Here is a 14,200-nt window from a genome sequence, read left to right as displayed (position 1 = left end):
GTGGTATTGCCCTTTATTACTAGTTACAAATTTTCAATTTTCTCTCTATCCATAGTTTTTTTAAATGCACTATAATAGGCTTAGACTTTCTTTTTTGAGGTATACAATGTTTAATTGACTACCATAGCAGAGTTTATTTGGGGTAACAGAGTAGATGCTGGTTTGCTGTCATTGATGTTTCCTGCCACTTTGCATTGTAATATCACTTCTAAGACCTCTATTTCCTGCTTAACAAATTGGAGCACCATGATAATAACAATAACACATTTATCAGGTACTTAAATGTCAAACACTTTGCTAAGTATCTTAAATTCATTGTCATATTTGCCACTCACAAAGATGTTATGAGATAGATTTTGTTGTTATTTGCATCATACAGAGGACAGAGCTGAGTTTTAAATGATTTGTTCAGCCAGCACTTAACCCAGCATTCAAACCCAGCTATCTGATTCAGCTTGTAGCCACGCTCACCTCAGATCTACTGAGTCTCACAGTCTAGACAGAATTCTGTGCTGGATTTTGAAAACAGCTGCTTATAGTTTAGTTCAGCTTATGAGTTCTTCAGGGACTTGCTGTGCACTTAAATTGCCTATATGCACAGAGTTAAAATCCACAGGATGTCCTCAGTGCTGGATGCTTTTTTTTTGGTCATAGTTTTTGCTTATCCTGTTTCTAATTCTTTTTTTCCCCTTCCAAAACGATAGTCTGGGCCCCAATTTTTACTTTCTTGCTTGGTTTAGAAATCTGAGCTTTCTTCATTTTGCAGTCAATCCCTCACATTACAGTTGGCTTTGGGGTATTGCTTCTTTACCACTCATTTGTGTTTATGAGGTAACATGGCAATGCCTCCCCCTTCCCCCAATTTTCCTTCTTCTTCTCCTTCTTCTTGTTGTTACTGGCAATTTCTTAGTGAGGAGCCATGGTCTGGGGAGCAGGGCTGGGATGGACAGTCCCAGCACCCATCTCAGGGGACTTTGCCGGATATCAGGAGATCCTCCACGCAGGTTTGGAGGAAACCCCGTCGAGGATGAAATCCGCAGGTGGCTGCTCTGTGACTGCCAAGCCCCAGTAGTAGGAGGAGCGCCCCAGGCACTGGGGGGCCCCTGGGACAGCGGGGCTACGGTGTCAGGCCCGATGCAGGTGGTGAGTAACCCGCGGCTGTACCTTCACAAGGGCACACCGTCTGGGCCCTCCAGGAACTTCCCGAAGTTCTAGCCGACCCCTTTGCCGCACACCTGAGACCAGGTGAGCTTGGGGTGGGCCACGAGCGCTGTGGCGTGCTCGTTGGGTGTGGGGAGAGCCTCGTGCACGTGCAGGAGAAGCGGTTGCACCTGCACACAGCTAGCCAGGGGATTCTCAAAGAACCGGATGTCCGGCTGGAACCCGCCGCGGGGTCTGACGGTCTTGAGGAGGGTTTCAGGATCTCCGCCTTCTTGGCGTTCCGCTGATGCAGGTCCTGGTTGCACCGGAAGCTGAGCACGCCCAGGCCCAGCCCGTGGCCGAGGCGCTGCTGTGGCTCGTCACCTGGGTGTCCTGCAGCAGCGTCGTGCCTCAGAGCGAAGCCACCTTCTCGGGGAGGATCACCTTGCCCTCAGGGGGCCCAGGCTGCCCGCTGGCTGGCAGCACGGAAGCAACCAGGAGCCGCCAGAGCGGGCACGTGGCAGGGGCGCCGGAGAAGATTGCCTCCAGTTTTTCTTCTTATGGAAGAGGAACGCTTTGAGGCTTTGGGAAGTCTGCAAAATCTAACAAGGGGTGTCTCCGGAATTTCCAGCCTCATGTTTATGTGGCCCTTCCTCTGACCTTTCCTTGAGGCTGCGCGCCAGTGTCCCTGTAGGAAAGCGATGCTGAGGTGTTGGTGCTTTCACATCGTACCTCTGTGGGGAGGCAGTGAACCGTTTGTGCGCGGGAGGGAGGAGCAGAAGTGGTCGAGCTTCAGGTTCGAGCGGTAAGAGTTAACATTTAATATGTGTACTTCCTATATCCCACTCAATCCGCACCTCAGCCTTAGGAACACCTACCCAGACCCTCATTTTACTAATGAAGAAGTGGTAAGTGACTTGCCCCTGTCACGCAGCTGGTAAGTGGGGGGGTGGGCTCGAATTCCGCACTGTCCACTTCGGACACAGCCTCTACGGCGGACCTGGGGAGAGGACACAGGTGTGGGCGGAGAGCGCCCTGGTGATGATCCGCTGGAGGCGCCAGCCGCCCCCACAGAGCTGATCCTCGCAGAGTTAGCTGGGACTCCTCCCTCATCACCGGTAGGATATTTTCTTCCCCTTGGGGTGGGAATTTACCCGGGTGCTTGAAGTAGGCAGAAGATGAGGGATATTCCTGAATCCTGGCTGTTGATGAGGGAGCAGGTTTCTTTCAGTGACCCAGGGAATGCTCAAACCCAGCTCTCTCTTGGAAAGAATGAACCTGTTTGCTTCTCCCATGCTCAGCAGGAGAGGAGCAGGGTCCTACACAAGGAGGGAGGGAGGACCTGTTTATGGAGCACTTAGTAGTTGCATACTCTGTGCCAGGCTCTTTCAGGCTTCTTTTTTTTGAAAAGCTCATTCCTCTTTTCCTTGATAGGGCTCTGGTGCCTGAACACTGTTTAGGGGGAGTGGAATCCTGAAAAAACACCCGAGCGAACTCATTTGGCTTGGCTTTTGCAGGTCTTCATCACACAAGGTAAGGCATTAGATTGAGGGCTTAATGAGTCTGAGGATTTTGAGACTCTTGAAAGCACATGACAGGAGCTGGGGACTCAGGGAGCAACAATATTGCCTCTGCTTTGCCTCTTGGATGTTACTCTTTAATATACCCCGCCCCTAAGGTTTTCTTAGGCTTCACTGTCAGTTGGCTCAAGAGATAAGAGACAACATTGTTCTGAGATCTTCCATTTCTGCCTCCCTCAAAAGGTTAAAAAGAACAGTGTGGTTGCATAGTTGCCACAGTGGCCTGGAGTTTCGTGTCACTGTAATATTGTATAGTGTGGACCTCTTATAGAGGAGAGGGGACTGTCTACATTGTCTCCGCCCCATTCCTATTACAGATATTATTATAACAGCCTTGCTGTCTTCCACAGAAAAATACCACCTTAGAAGTCTGTTACTTTTTTTTCCCTCCAAATTTTCGTTTCAATTCCTGTTAACATACAGTATAATATTAGTTTCAGGTGTTGAACTCAGTGATTCATTACTTACGTACAACACCCACTAATCTGTGTTACTTCTAATGCTCTACAACTCAGAGCTACTATTTGTAGCATTGAGTTAGATTTATTAGGTTTCCCCCCAACATCTAAAGTTCACTAAGCCCTGTGAAAGAACATCTGAGGGAACTGGGGATGAACAGATATTCCTGTTTTCAAAGGGAGCTGGTGGAACACTCTGGGAGTGGGGACTTCACCCGTTACAACCCATACATCTGCCAGCAAACGTGATGCTCCACAAACATGCTATTGGGTGAACTTTTTCACCTTTAGTGTTGTCTTCATTTATGTACACTGTATTATATACTGAGATCACCTGCTTCTTGGCTGATAGTTGAGCGTTTGGATAAGAGGATTGGGTTTTATTTTCACTTCATCCTGCTTCTGATGCAGAGTTTAAGGTGAGATATAATGAGGCATGGGGTTAAAAAATGACCTGTATCAGGTGAGTGCACACTGTTTTCCATTATGACTCTGGAGGTATACTTGGTTCTACTGAGAGTGCTCCGAGTTGCCCTGAATTTTGCATCAGACTGAAACCTTGGTGACAAGTTTGTTTAGCCCCATCGGATCTCCTATTTATGAAACATTTGCATGAAAAATATGCACATATACCTATTATCACAATAACTACTTAGTGCCTGTGATGCAGGCATGGGTTACTATTATTCAGATTGCAAACTCCACAAATGCTCCAGTCTAGGGAGAGAGTTGGGGCAAAAAGCCAGCTTACACTGCATTTGCCAGGCTGTCCACCTGGAGGAAGCATATATTGTCTCTTTCACACAAGGAACTGTGTGGGCTTGCGGTAGGCCTGTTACAGTGCAGGCCTGTGGGATGATGTTTATAAACATTATTACATTTAACCTGCACAAAAGCTGAGCAAGGAGTTTATTATTATCCTCACTTTACAGAGGGAGAAACTGGTTTGTAAAGGTAAAATCACTGACTTTAGTTTTGTGGTATTGGAGAAGAGGGATGGAGGTTGAAAGGCAGGATTCAGATGATGCTGAATTGGAAATGGGGATATTAGATGGGGATATTAGTATGAACTCATGTTTTCTTTTCTTTTTTTAAATAGATAAATAAATGTAAGCTAAAAACAATAACATGCCGCAAGCAATGAATATATTTAGCATCCAGGTCTTTGTTTCTACATACTATTCTCTGCTTGTTGAAACCAGATCTTCTTGGGGAAAGGGCTATTCTTGGGCTAGGGCAAAGAAAGCACAAGATGAGCCTGAAAGCCCAGAAGGTAAAGAAGTACTCAAGGAATGATAGGGACATGGCCAAAGGACATAGAAGCCAGCTTGACGGGCCCCACTGGCCAAATTGGGGGCTATTCATTATGAAAATAAATAATGATAAAATTGATTGTTAGCCATTGAATAAAATAAGAAACCATGAGACCATAATGATAGAAACAAACAAATAGGGCATAATATAAAGATCTTCCTACTGGAACAAGACAGTAATTGGCCCAAGTTCACATAGTTGAATTTCAAACCATGGTCTGTACGATTGCACATCTTATATTTATTCTCCCTGAGTCATGGGGACTCTGTCCTGCAACACAAAGATCATTGGTAGGGAAAAGTGAGATGTCTGGTTTCAAAGTGGGCTTCACCATGGCTAAACCCGGCCAGTTGTTGATGTTTTGCATATACGTTTTGGGTCATTTTCAAAGGATCAGCTAGTGTGCAGAGATATTCAGAAAAGAAATGTAGTATTCACTTAGTTCTTTTCNCACAAAGATCATTGGTAGGGAAAAGTGAGATGTCTTGATTCAAAGTGGGCTTCACCATGGCTAAACCCGGCCAGTTGTTGATGTTTTGCATATACCTTTTGGGTCATTTTCAAAGGATCAGCTAGTGTGCAGAGATATTCAGAAAAGAAATGTAGTATTCACTTAGTTCTTTTCTGCTTTTGCTTTTAGAAGCAATGCAGGGCTTCTGTGTGTGTGTGTGAGTGAGTGTGATTATGATTGTGGCAAGAAAAACAAAAAACTCAAAATCATTGGAGGGAGGCAAAGCTAAAGCAATGATTGCAGAAAATGCGCAACACCACGCCCCAGGAAGATCAAGAAGCAAATCTCCCAAAAGATGGTTCTATAATGTGGTGGCTCTGTCATCTTCCTTCTTGTGCTTCCGAGTCTTTCTGCTCCATTCTGTGTCACCTATTCAGCTTTGTCTGAGACTCCACCCTTCCTGAGAGTGTTGTGCACATGAGCCAGTAATGCACTTTCAGGACTTTTAACTGTACCACCTGGAATTTCCCTTTGTGTTTCTTGGTTAAAATCCCCAATGCAAGGAGTGTTATTAACTTTATTCCTTTTTTAAAGTCAGACATTGCTCAGTCTGAGTGATGCTAATGGACTGATGCTACTCAGGTATCTATTCATGGTCCAATCAGCTGAAACTGGTTTGAGAAGAGGAGGGATTGATTGGGATCATAAGTTAAATCATACTCCGTAGGGACTGTGGATAAGGTGTTTCTATACCGGGAACAGATGGGCCCCAGTAGACTCAAAACACAGCAAGAGTTGCTGTAACCATTATCCCATTACAGTGATAAACTTTGACAAAATAATTCTTACAGTGAGGAGGAAGACATTATAGAGTGGCTGCTATGGTTTTGAAAAATTAAAGAGAACATTTGTTTGATCATTTGCATCCTCTGGTGTGCACTTGACTACTATTCCTTTAAGAATTTTAGGCTGGGGCACCTGGGTGGCTCCATTGGTTAAGCATCCCACTCTTGATTTTGGCTCAGATCATGATCTGAGGGTTATGATCTCAGGGTTGTGAGATTGAGCCCTGCATCAGGCTCCGTGCTGGGCATGGAGCCTGCTTAAGATTCTCTCTCTCTCCCCCTTTGCCCCTCCCTGTTTCCAAAAAAATTTTTTTAGGCTGACCTTTGAGAGTGACCAGGCAACCCACGAGTCAGCTTTGAAATAACTCCAGGACCTAGTGCCCACTTCCTGGTTCAGACCCGGTTTCTCATCTGCTCTCTTTGGCTGAAGATCCCTGCACTAACCCTGTTTGGGTTGCAATCAAATCTCAGATGCTTTTCTTGGCCAGGGAATCTCTTAAGTTGCTAATTTCTGTATACAACCTTGAGTGCCACCTGATTGTACCCAGTCTTGATATTTTTTTTTCCTATTTGTAACTGTTAATAGCTAATGTTTATTGAAGATGTGTTACATGTCAGGCATTATGCTAAGCCCCCCTTTTGTGTTAACTTTTATGTTAACTCCCACTTGTGGTATTATCCCTATTTTACAGATGATGGAATAAAGTTTAAGAAAGTAAAATAACTTGCCGAAGCTAGCATAACTATTAAATGTCCAAGATAGAATTCAAACCTTTTATGTGTAAATATATGAGCCTATAAATTTCTGCCTTGCAGTATACTTGTCAGCAGCAAAGACCCAGCACTTTCTGCATACAGTGGCTGTTTGTCCAGTTGTGATATATGTCCAAAATTGGTCTCCTCACCTAAGCTACCCCAGGAAATTCATCTCTTGAGTTTTTCAGACTCAAGCCTACTTCTCAAATATTGTTCTCTGCCTGGACCTTCATTGTATTCCAGTACTCAGCCACATTACATGATGTTTTGTTTTTTTATTTATTTTTTTCCCCTTCAGCTTCAGGTTAGTTTCCAAGGAAAAGAAGTTTCAGTGTTTTTCTTCTGAACTCTAGATCCCTAAATTTTTCTAATGATAATGGGCAAAACCATATGCCTGACATAAATTCTAAAGCAACTGGCCCTGTTAGAGGAGGGAAATGTAACTATATGGGCACTGGTCTTTTCTGGCAATCAGTTTGCTTGGGAAAATTTGATAAGAATAAAAAATATAATTGACTTGGCTGATATCTCTACATTCCTATATTCACGCTTCCTGTCCACCTGGCCAAAGCAGCACTAGATAGTGAGGAAACAAATGGCATCTTCCATTTGCCAATTACAAAGCCTGCCATTTTTAAACTAAGATTGTTATGAAAAAGTCTTTGTGCAGGACATCCAGGTAACGCCCATCTTTTAGGCAGTATCTCATGATCTTTCTCTGCTTTAGTTTCCCCCTGGGCTCTGAGATTAAATGCAGTCATCAAAGTCTAGGCAAAATTTGTAGGGGTGCTTCCCCCTCAGTGAGTCAGGCTGAGCATAGGCTATTGTGATTGCATTTCATGGAAACCTGTGTGAGCAAGGGTGGGTCTGACCACAGATGAACTCAGAAACCCTGACTCAGCATAACCTGGCTGAGCTCTGCCAAGAGATGGCCCATTTTCCCCCAAAAAATAGCTTATTATAAATGATAAAATTAAAGAACACCTCCAAAGTTTACCACTTTAATTTAATAAAGTAACATGTAGTGCCTGAACTGGCTAGTGATGCCAAGGCCTTGCATTTAGGGCAAGCTAATTTCCTCTGAGGATGAAAGGTCGCTCTTTTTTTTTTTTTTTTTTTGGCTGTACTATTTTGCATTTATTTATTTATTATTATTTTTAATAATTTTTATTTTGTTATATTAGTCACCATACAGTACATCCTTAGTTTTTGATGTAGTGTTCCATGATTCATTATTTGCGTATAACACCCCAGTGCACCATGCAATATGTGCCCTCCTTAATACCTATCACCAGCTGAACGGTCACTCTTAAAACGAGATGGAAGTCCTTCCCTAACTGGTTCATCCAAAACATGGTAACACAACTAATCAAAACAGTCAGATGATGACATTTTAAACACTCAACTGCCAAGGAAAGATTCCCNCCTTAATACCTATCACCGGCTGAAAGGTCACTCTTAAAACGAGATGGAAGTCCTTCCCTAACTGGTTCATCCAAAGCATGGTAACACAACTAATCAAAACAGTCAGATGATGACATTTTAAACACTCAACTGCCAAGGAAAGATTCCCATTGAAGTCTCTGCAAAAAGAAATATAGGAAGCTATCAAAGCATGTGGCTCCTTCCTGAAAACCACATCCGCCCACCCTCTTTAGACTGAATGTCTTCCGTGAGTAGGGAAGGGCAACGTTTGTCTACCTGTAGCTCACAAACCTGGGGAGAGGCAAAGTGTTATTTATTTAAGAAACTTGGGATAAGACCTGGGATTGTAAGGCTTCATATGTCATCTCTGATGTGATGGTGATTTCTTGTCTCCTGACAAAGACAGTTTTGGGAATCAGTTAAGAAATGGTTTTTCAGTCACCGAGAAACCATTAGTTCTTAAGTATCTGGTATATTCAGTTATCTTCCTTAGATTTTTCTTTGGATCAAATCAAAAGAACATTTTTTTTCTGTTAATATATTATTACTCTTGGAACTAGTATGCAACTAGAATCTTAATTTAGTGATTGATAGTAATAATACTGGTAGCAGCAAATAATACTAAGGTTTAATGTCTCAACACTCATTATTTTGTTAGTTCTCTGTGTGCAAACCTCTAAGGTGGTGTAGTGTCTTAATAGTGTGGTTTACAGACTTACTGTATTAGGGTTCTACATATTGGGGTAGGGGGAGGTGCATTCGTGTTTTAAATACAGATCATAAGTCTCTCTTGGAATCTGCTGAGGTAGAATATCCATGTATTCGGATTGGGAATCCACATTTTTAACAAGCTTTACAGATGAGTCTTATGCATCACTTGTAAGGATGAAGAATTGCTGGTGATCTTTTCTCTGCAAAGAACCCATTTGGTATAGCTCCTGGCTTTTCTCTACCTTTTAACTGACCCCAGCCCAAGAGAAGTAGAATAATATGTCTGCTTGGTAAATTTGTAAAGAATCACCTGGGAATGCTTGGTTTAGCTCCATTATCTTTTTTTCTAGAACGGTAACTGCTTTCAGAAAGGGGGGTCTTTAATCAGCACCCTCCTGCAATGTGGGGAGGTAACTACCTTTGCCCCATTCCCTCTGGTTAGAGAAACAGCTATATTTTGAACCGGACTCTTCTGTTTTTGTTTTTTATTTTCTTTTTCAGTGATGAGGTACAAAATGGTTAACTCTCTTTCCTGTTAACTCTCCCCCTTTCTGCCATTCTCTATAAAATCTTCTTGTTTCCTGAAGGTTATTTATTCTAGCAGATATAAATATAAGTGTTAAATATTGGGAATGCCCTCTTCTGCTACTAAACTTTGCTTCCAAGCAAATGTTCATTCATTCATTCCAACCAAGGATGTGGTCATGTGTATTACTCTCCAAGTGACTCACTGATACTTTCCTACTAACCACTCTTTTCTTTACCCCTTCCCGTTGGCCAGTCATTGATTGTTTCTTTTATTCAGCTTACCAACACCTCTTATTTACAACTTGATCGAAAGGTAATTTCATTCTGCTCTAAATAAGTAGTTGTTTACCTTTTTTATACTCTTACTCAATTGTAAGTTTAAGGAAGGGACAAAGTGTTATCTTTATTTCTTACAACTCTAGATTCCATCACTATGCTAAGCACATTAAGTGTGCTGGGTAAATGTACACATTAAACTGAATTGCATCGAAATTATTTTTTATTATGTAGGTAGTACACGCCATTGTAAAAAAAATCGGGCAATCTTGGAAATATAAGAAATAAATGAAAATAATTTGTAATACATCTACCAAAAGTCACTAGTTTCAGTCTTTTTTAAAAAAGAGCTTTAGTAATGCATAACTTACATGCCATAAAAAAGAGTACTTTTACAGTTCAGTGGATTCAAAGTTTATATGATTTCATAGCAATTACCACAATTCAGTTTTAGGACACATACATCATTCAAAAAAGTTCCCTTGTACTCATTTGAATCATATAGTAATACATACGTTAAGATACATAGCTGGGTGTCAAAAAAAAGATATATAGCTGACTATCAAATTCTTTGTAGAATTTTGTACTTAAAAAAGATTCCTAATGTAAATATTTCCTCCCTGGAATCAGGAACATAAAATGTAAACATTTGAATCTCTGCCTTGTAATCTACTAATGATGTGCCCCAAATTACCATACTGATTCTAATTTTATTCCGATGTAAACTGTAACAGAGTAAACATATTTGTGTATAATTTCCTGAAGTAAAAAAAATATTGATTACATAGGTACAATCACTAGATTTTGACATATCACATATTATGTGATTGCTTTTCAAACATTTACAACTTTTTTCCCCCAAAGACTATATAAAAGGGATTATTGCCACATTTAAGTATAGTCTTTTTAATTATGTAAAATTATACAAACCTTTGCAAATTTGAAGGATGATTCCAGAGAATGTGGCTATGTATTGCCTTGGGGCTCGTATGTACAGTTTTGAGCAGTTTGCATGCTCCTGCTCATGAGAATGTGCTTGGGACTGAGTTCAGCCTGCGCTGAACCAGCCAAGCCTGCCATGGGGCTGTATCCACTCAAGACTCGCCTTTTCTTCATCATGCAAAGGCACACCCCACTCACCAAACTGTGTGCTCATCTGGTGAGGGCATTCTTGTCTAATTAGGTCAAAGGCTTCCTGAAGGCCAATTGAGGCCTTGATAGGCATCTTCAGAGTGATTACCATCGGAGTCTTTGCTTGCTCTTCAGATGCTGCTTTCTGGAAGCAGCAAAGTTCAGCTGTGGAGACTAACTTATAAGAGGGTCAGGTGAACAGAGCTGTCTAGGGAGCTTGGAAAAAGTTCTTCATGATTGACCTGTCCAGGCTTATCTGTCATTGCAGTTCACTTGGGTCCTTCCCTCCTGCCCCCATACCTACTACCACCTTCATGCTGAATGTCCTCACTCTGCTGCCATCTGTATTCCTCTGTGTGTCCAAATACTCCTCATCCTTTAAGATTTGGCACACCATCTTCTTATGATGTGGAGCCTTCTTTTGTCACCCGAATTCTTAGCTACGCTTAGTGTATAATTATCCCAATTAATTATCCTGTCTTTCCTTTCCTTAAACGTACATTATTTTTTGTCATTATACCATATGGTAGTTGAGTGTATATGCTCTGAAGCTGGCTGGGTTTGCAGCTTGGCTCCATTACTTAACCAACAGAGAGGTCTTGTAATGTTTCTGAATCACTGTAGGCCTCAGTTTTATTGTGTGTAAAATAGAAATAATAATAAGAATACCTACCTCTTTGGGTTTTTATGGAGATCAACTAGTTGATGATACTGTTTTTGGAAAAGTACTTAGTGAATGGTTATTTTTATCTTTTATGTGAATTACTTCTTTTTGCCAAATGTGTTGTAAATTTTTTGAGAGCAGCAATTGTATCTTACATTACTTTGTATTCTAAATAACTATTGCTTCCACTTTCCAGACAAGAAATAGTAAGTTCAGAGAGGCCGTGACTTACTAGTGGTGGAACTGACATTGGGATGGGAGGCCTACTGGTTGTCAGATCTGTGTTTCTTCAACTTTTACCATTTTGTGTGACATCAATATTATTTTTTCATAATGCAGTAATAATACTGATAGTCATAACACAGATGTCTTCAAAGTGTGTTATGCACAGTATTTTTTAATTTGTGCAAATAAGCTTTCTCTTTATGCTTTACACAAATGAGAGGTCATACATTTCATATCATGACCTAGATATTTTTCTTCCTTTTTTCCCCCAGGCATCCTCTTTCATCCCATGAAATACATTTCAGTACTGTGTTTTCTTAACTTTAAATAAGGTATAACCGGGAGTGTTCAGTCAAAACAATTCTAATTGGCTACAAACATAAACATAATCTCATTTCACCCATATTGTTAGAAGAGTTAATTGGACCTGCAGAGCCACCAGCTAAATACACTGGTTTATACAAACAGTGAATCTAATTTCCTCTAAAAACATCTCTTTGCAGTAGTAGTTGAAGGAGATAGGAAGGAGAGAAAATTTGGGGTGGGACTTCAAAAAATCAATTTGTTGTCAATTTTCTGCTCTTACTAGGCAGACTTGGAAAAAATCATTATATGATTTAAGTGAAAAAATGTATTTATGTACACATAATTCCTTTCAAATGGAAGAGTAAAACAAGGAAATAATACATTTTACACTGCAGTTGAGCTCAGGCAAAATCAACAGTGATGGACTTCCTCCTTTTCCTGACCTATTCCCTCAAATACTGACCTATTCCCTCAAAATCCTTCATAAATATTGTCTTTAAGAGTTTAGTATTAGGAGACTTCCAGGGAAGATGGCAGAGTAGGAAGATCCTAAAACTCACCTAGTTCCACAGATACAACTAGATAATGCCCACATTAGTGTAAATAACCCAGAAAACAGCCCAAAGACTGGCAGAACAGACTCTCCATGGCCAAGTGTAGAGAAGAAGACATATTGAAGAAGGTAGGAAGGGAGGAGACATGTTCGGGACCTAAGTGGCCTGCTGGACTGTTCATGGGAGGGAGGGACATGGCAGGTATGGAGAAGGGAGAGAAACAGACCTTCACACCAAGCTTCTTGGGCATAGGGAACTTGTACAGGGAAGATGAATCTGCATAACATTTGGCTTTGAAAACCAGAGGGGCCTAATTTCATGAGTTCTTACAACCTCTGGGGCTTAACACCTGGCACTTTAAACGTCAGTGGAAAGGATCGAGGTTGATAGGAAACAGTCCTCATCCTTAAAGAGACAGCATGACAAATAGCCCCTTGAAGGTACAGCATAGAATCAGCAGTTTGAAAAATGCTGGGGTATATGGGAATGAGATTTATTTACTAATCTCAGAGTGTGCTGGAGAGGCAGGGATCTCTAGGAGACTTCTCAAGGACCAAAGGAGCTGGCAGGTGCCATTGACCTCCCTGCTAACAGCCTGCCCATCCTCCTGTTCTCCTGAAGACATGGCCCTTCCAGCCAGATCTCAGCTACAGGTACCTGAACAAACCTTGCTAACACTGCACACACCACCCTTATACATTTCTGTGGATCTCCCCCTTCAACCAGGTCTGTGAGGCTGGCTACATGTACCCTCCTGTAGTGGGCAAGGGCTGATCTTGTTGGCAGTGTGCACCCTGACCCACTTTCCTGCAGACTTGCCTGTTCCAGCCCTGCCATAGGAGTTTTTTAAGAAGACAGAGGAACATGTCCCAAATGAAAGAACAGGACAAAATCACAGCAAGAGAGCTAAGATAAATGGATAGAAGTAATATGTCTGATAGAGAATTTAAAGTAATGGTCATAAAGATACTTGAGAGAAGAGTGGAAAGTGAAAAGGAAGCTGGGCTACCAATACTTATATTGGACAAAGTAGACTTTAAAACAGACTGTAATGAGACAGAGAAGGGCACTATATAATCATAAATGGAGCAATGCACAAGAAGATATAACAGTTGTAAATACTTATGCACTCAATGTGGGAGCACCCATATACATAAAGCAGTTAATAACAAATGAAGGAGGTAATCAGTGTAATAGAATACAGTGGCTTCGAATGACACATTGGACTAGAGAGATCTAACAGATATATTCAGAACATTCTATCCTAAAACAGCAGAATACACGTTCTTTTCAAGTGCACACAGAACATTCTCCAGAATAGATCACATATTAGTCCACAAAACAAGTCTCAGTAAATTCAAGGAGATCAAATCATACTGTGCATCTTTTCCCACCACAATTCTAGAAAACTAGAAATCAACTATAAGAAAAAAATCTGGAAAGAACACAAAGACTGGGTTAAGCAGTGTGCTACTAAACAATGAATAGGTCAACCAAGAAATCAGAGAGAAAATAAAAAAGAACACATGGAGACAAATGAAAGTGAAAACACAACAGTCCAAAGTGTTTGAGATGTAGCAAAAGCTGTTAAAAGAGGGAAGTTTATAACAATACAGGCCTACCTCAAGAAGTAAGAAAAATCTCAAATAACCTAAACTTACACATGAAGGAGCTAGAGAAGGAACAAACAAAACCACAAACCAGAAGGAAGGAAATAAAGATCAGAGCAGAATGAAATGATATAGAAACTAAAAATAATAGATCAATGAAACCAAGAGGTGGTCTTTGACAAGATCAACAAAATTGATAAACATTTAGGCAAACTCGTAAAAAAAA

This window comes from Ailuropoda melanoleuca, chromosome 6 (genome assembly GCF_002007445.2).
Source record: "Ailuropoda melanoleuca isolate Jingjing chromosome 6, ASM200744v2, whole genome shotgun sequence".
NCBI classification, from domain to species: Eukaryota; Metazoa; Chordata; class Mammalia; order Carnivora; family Ursidae; genus Ailuropoda; species Ailuropoda melanoleuca.
This window is presented reverse-complemented; position numbering follows the sequence as displayed.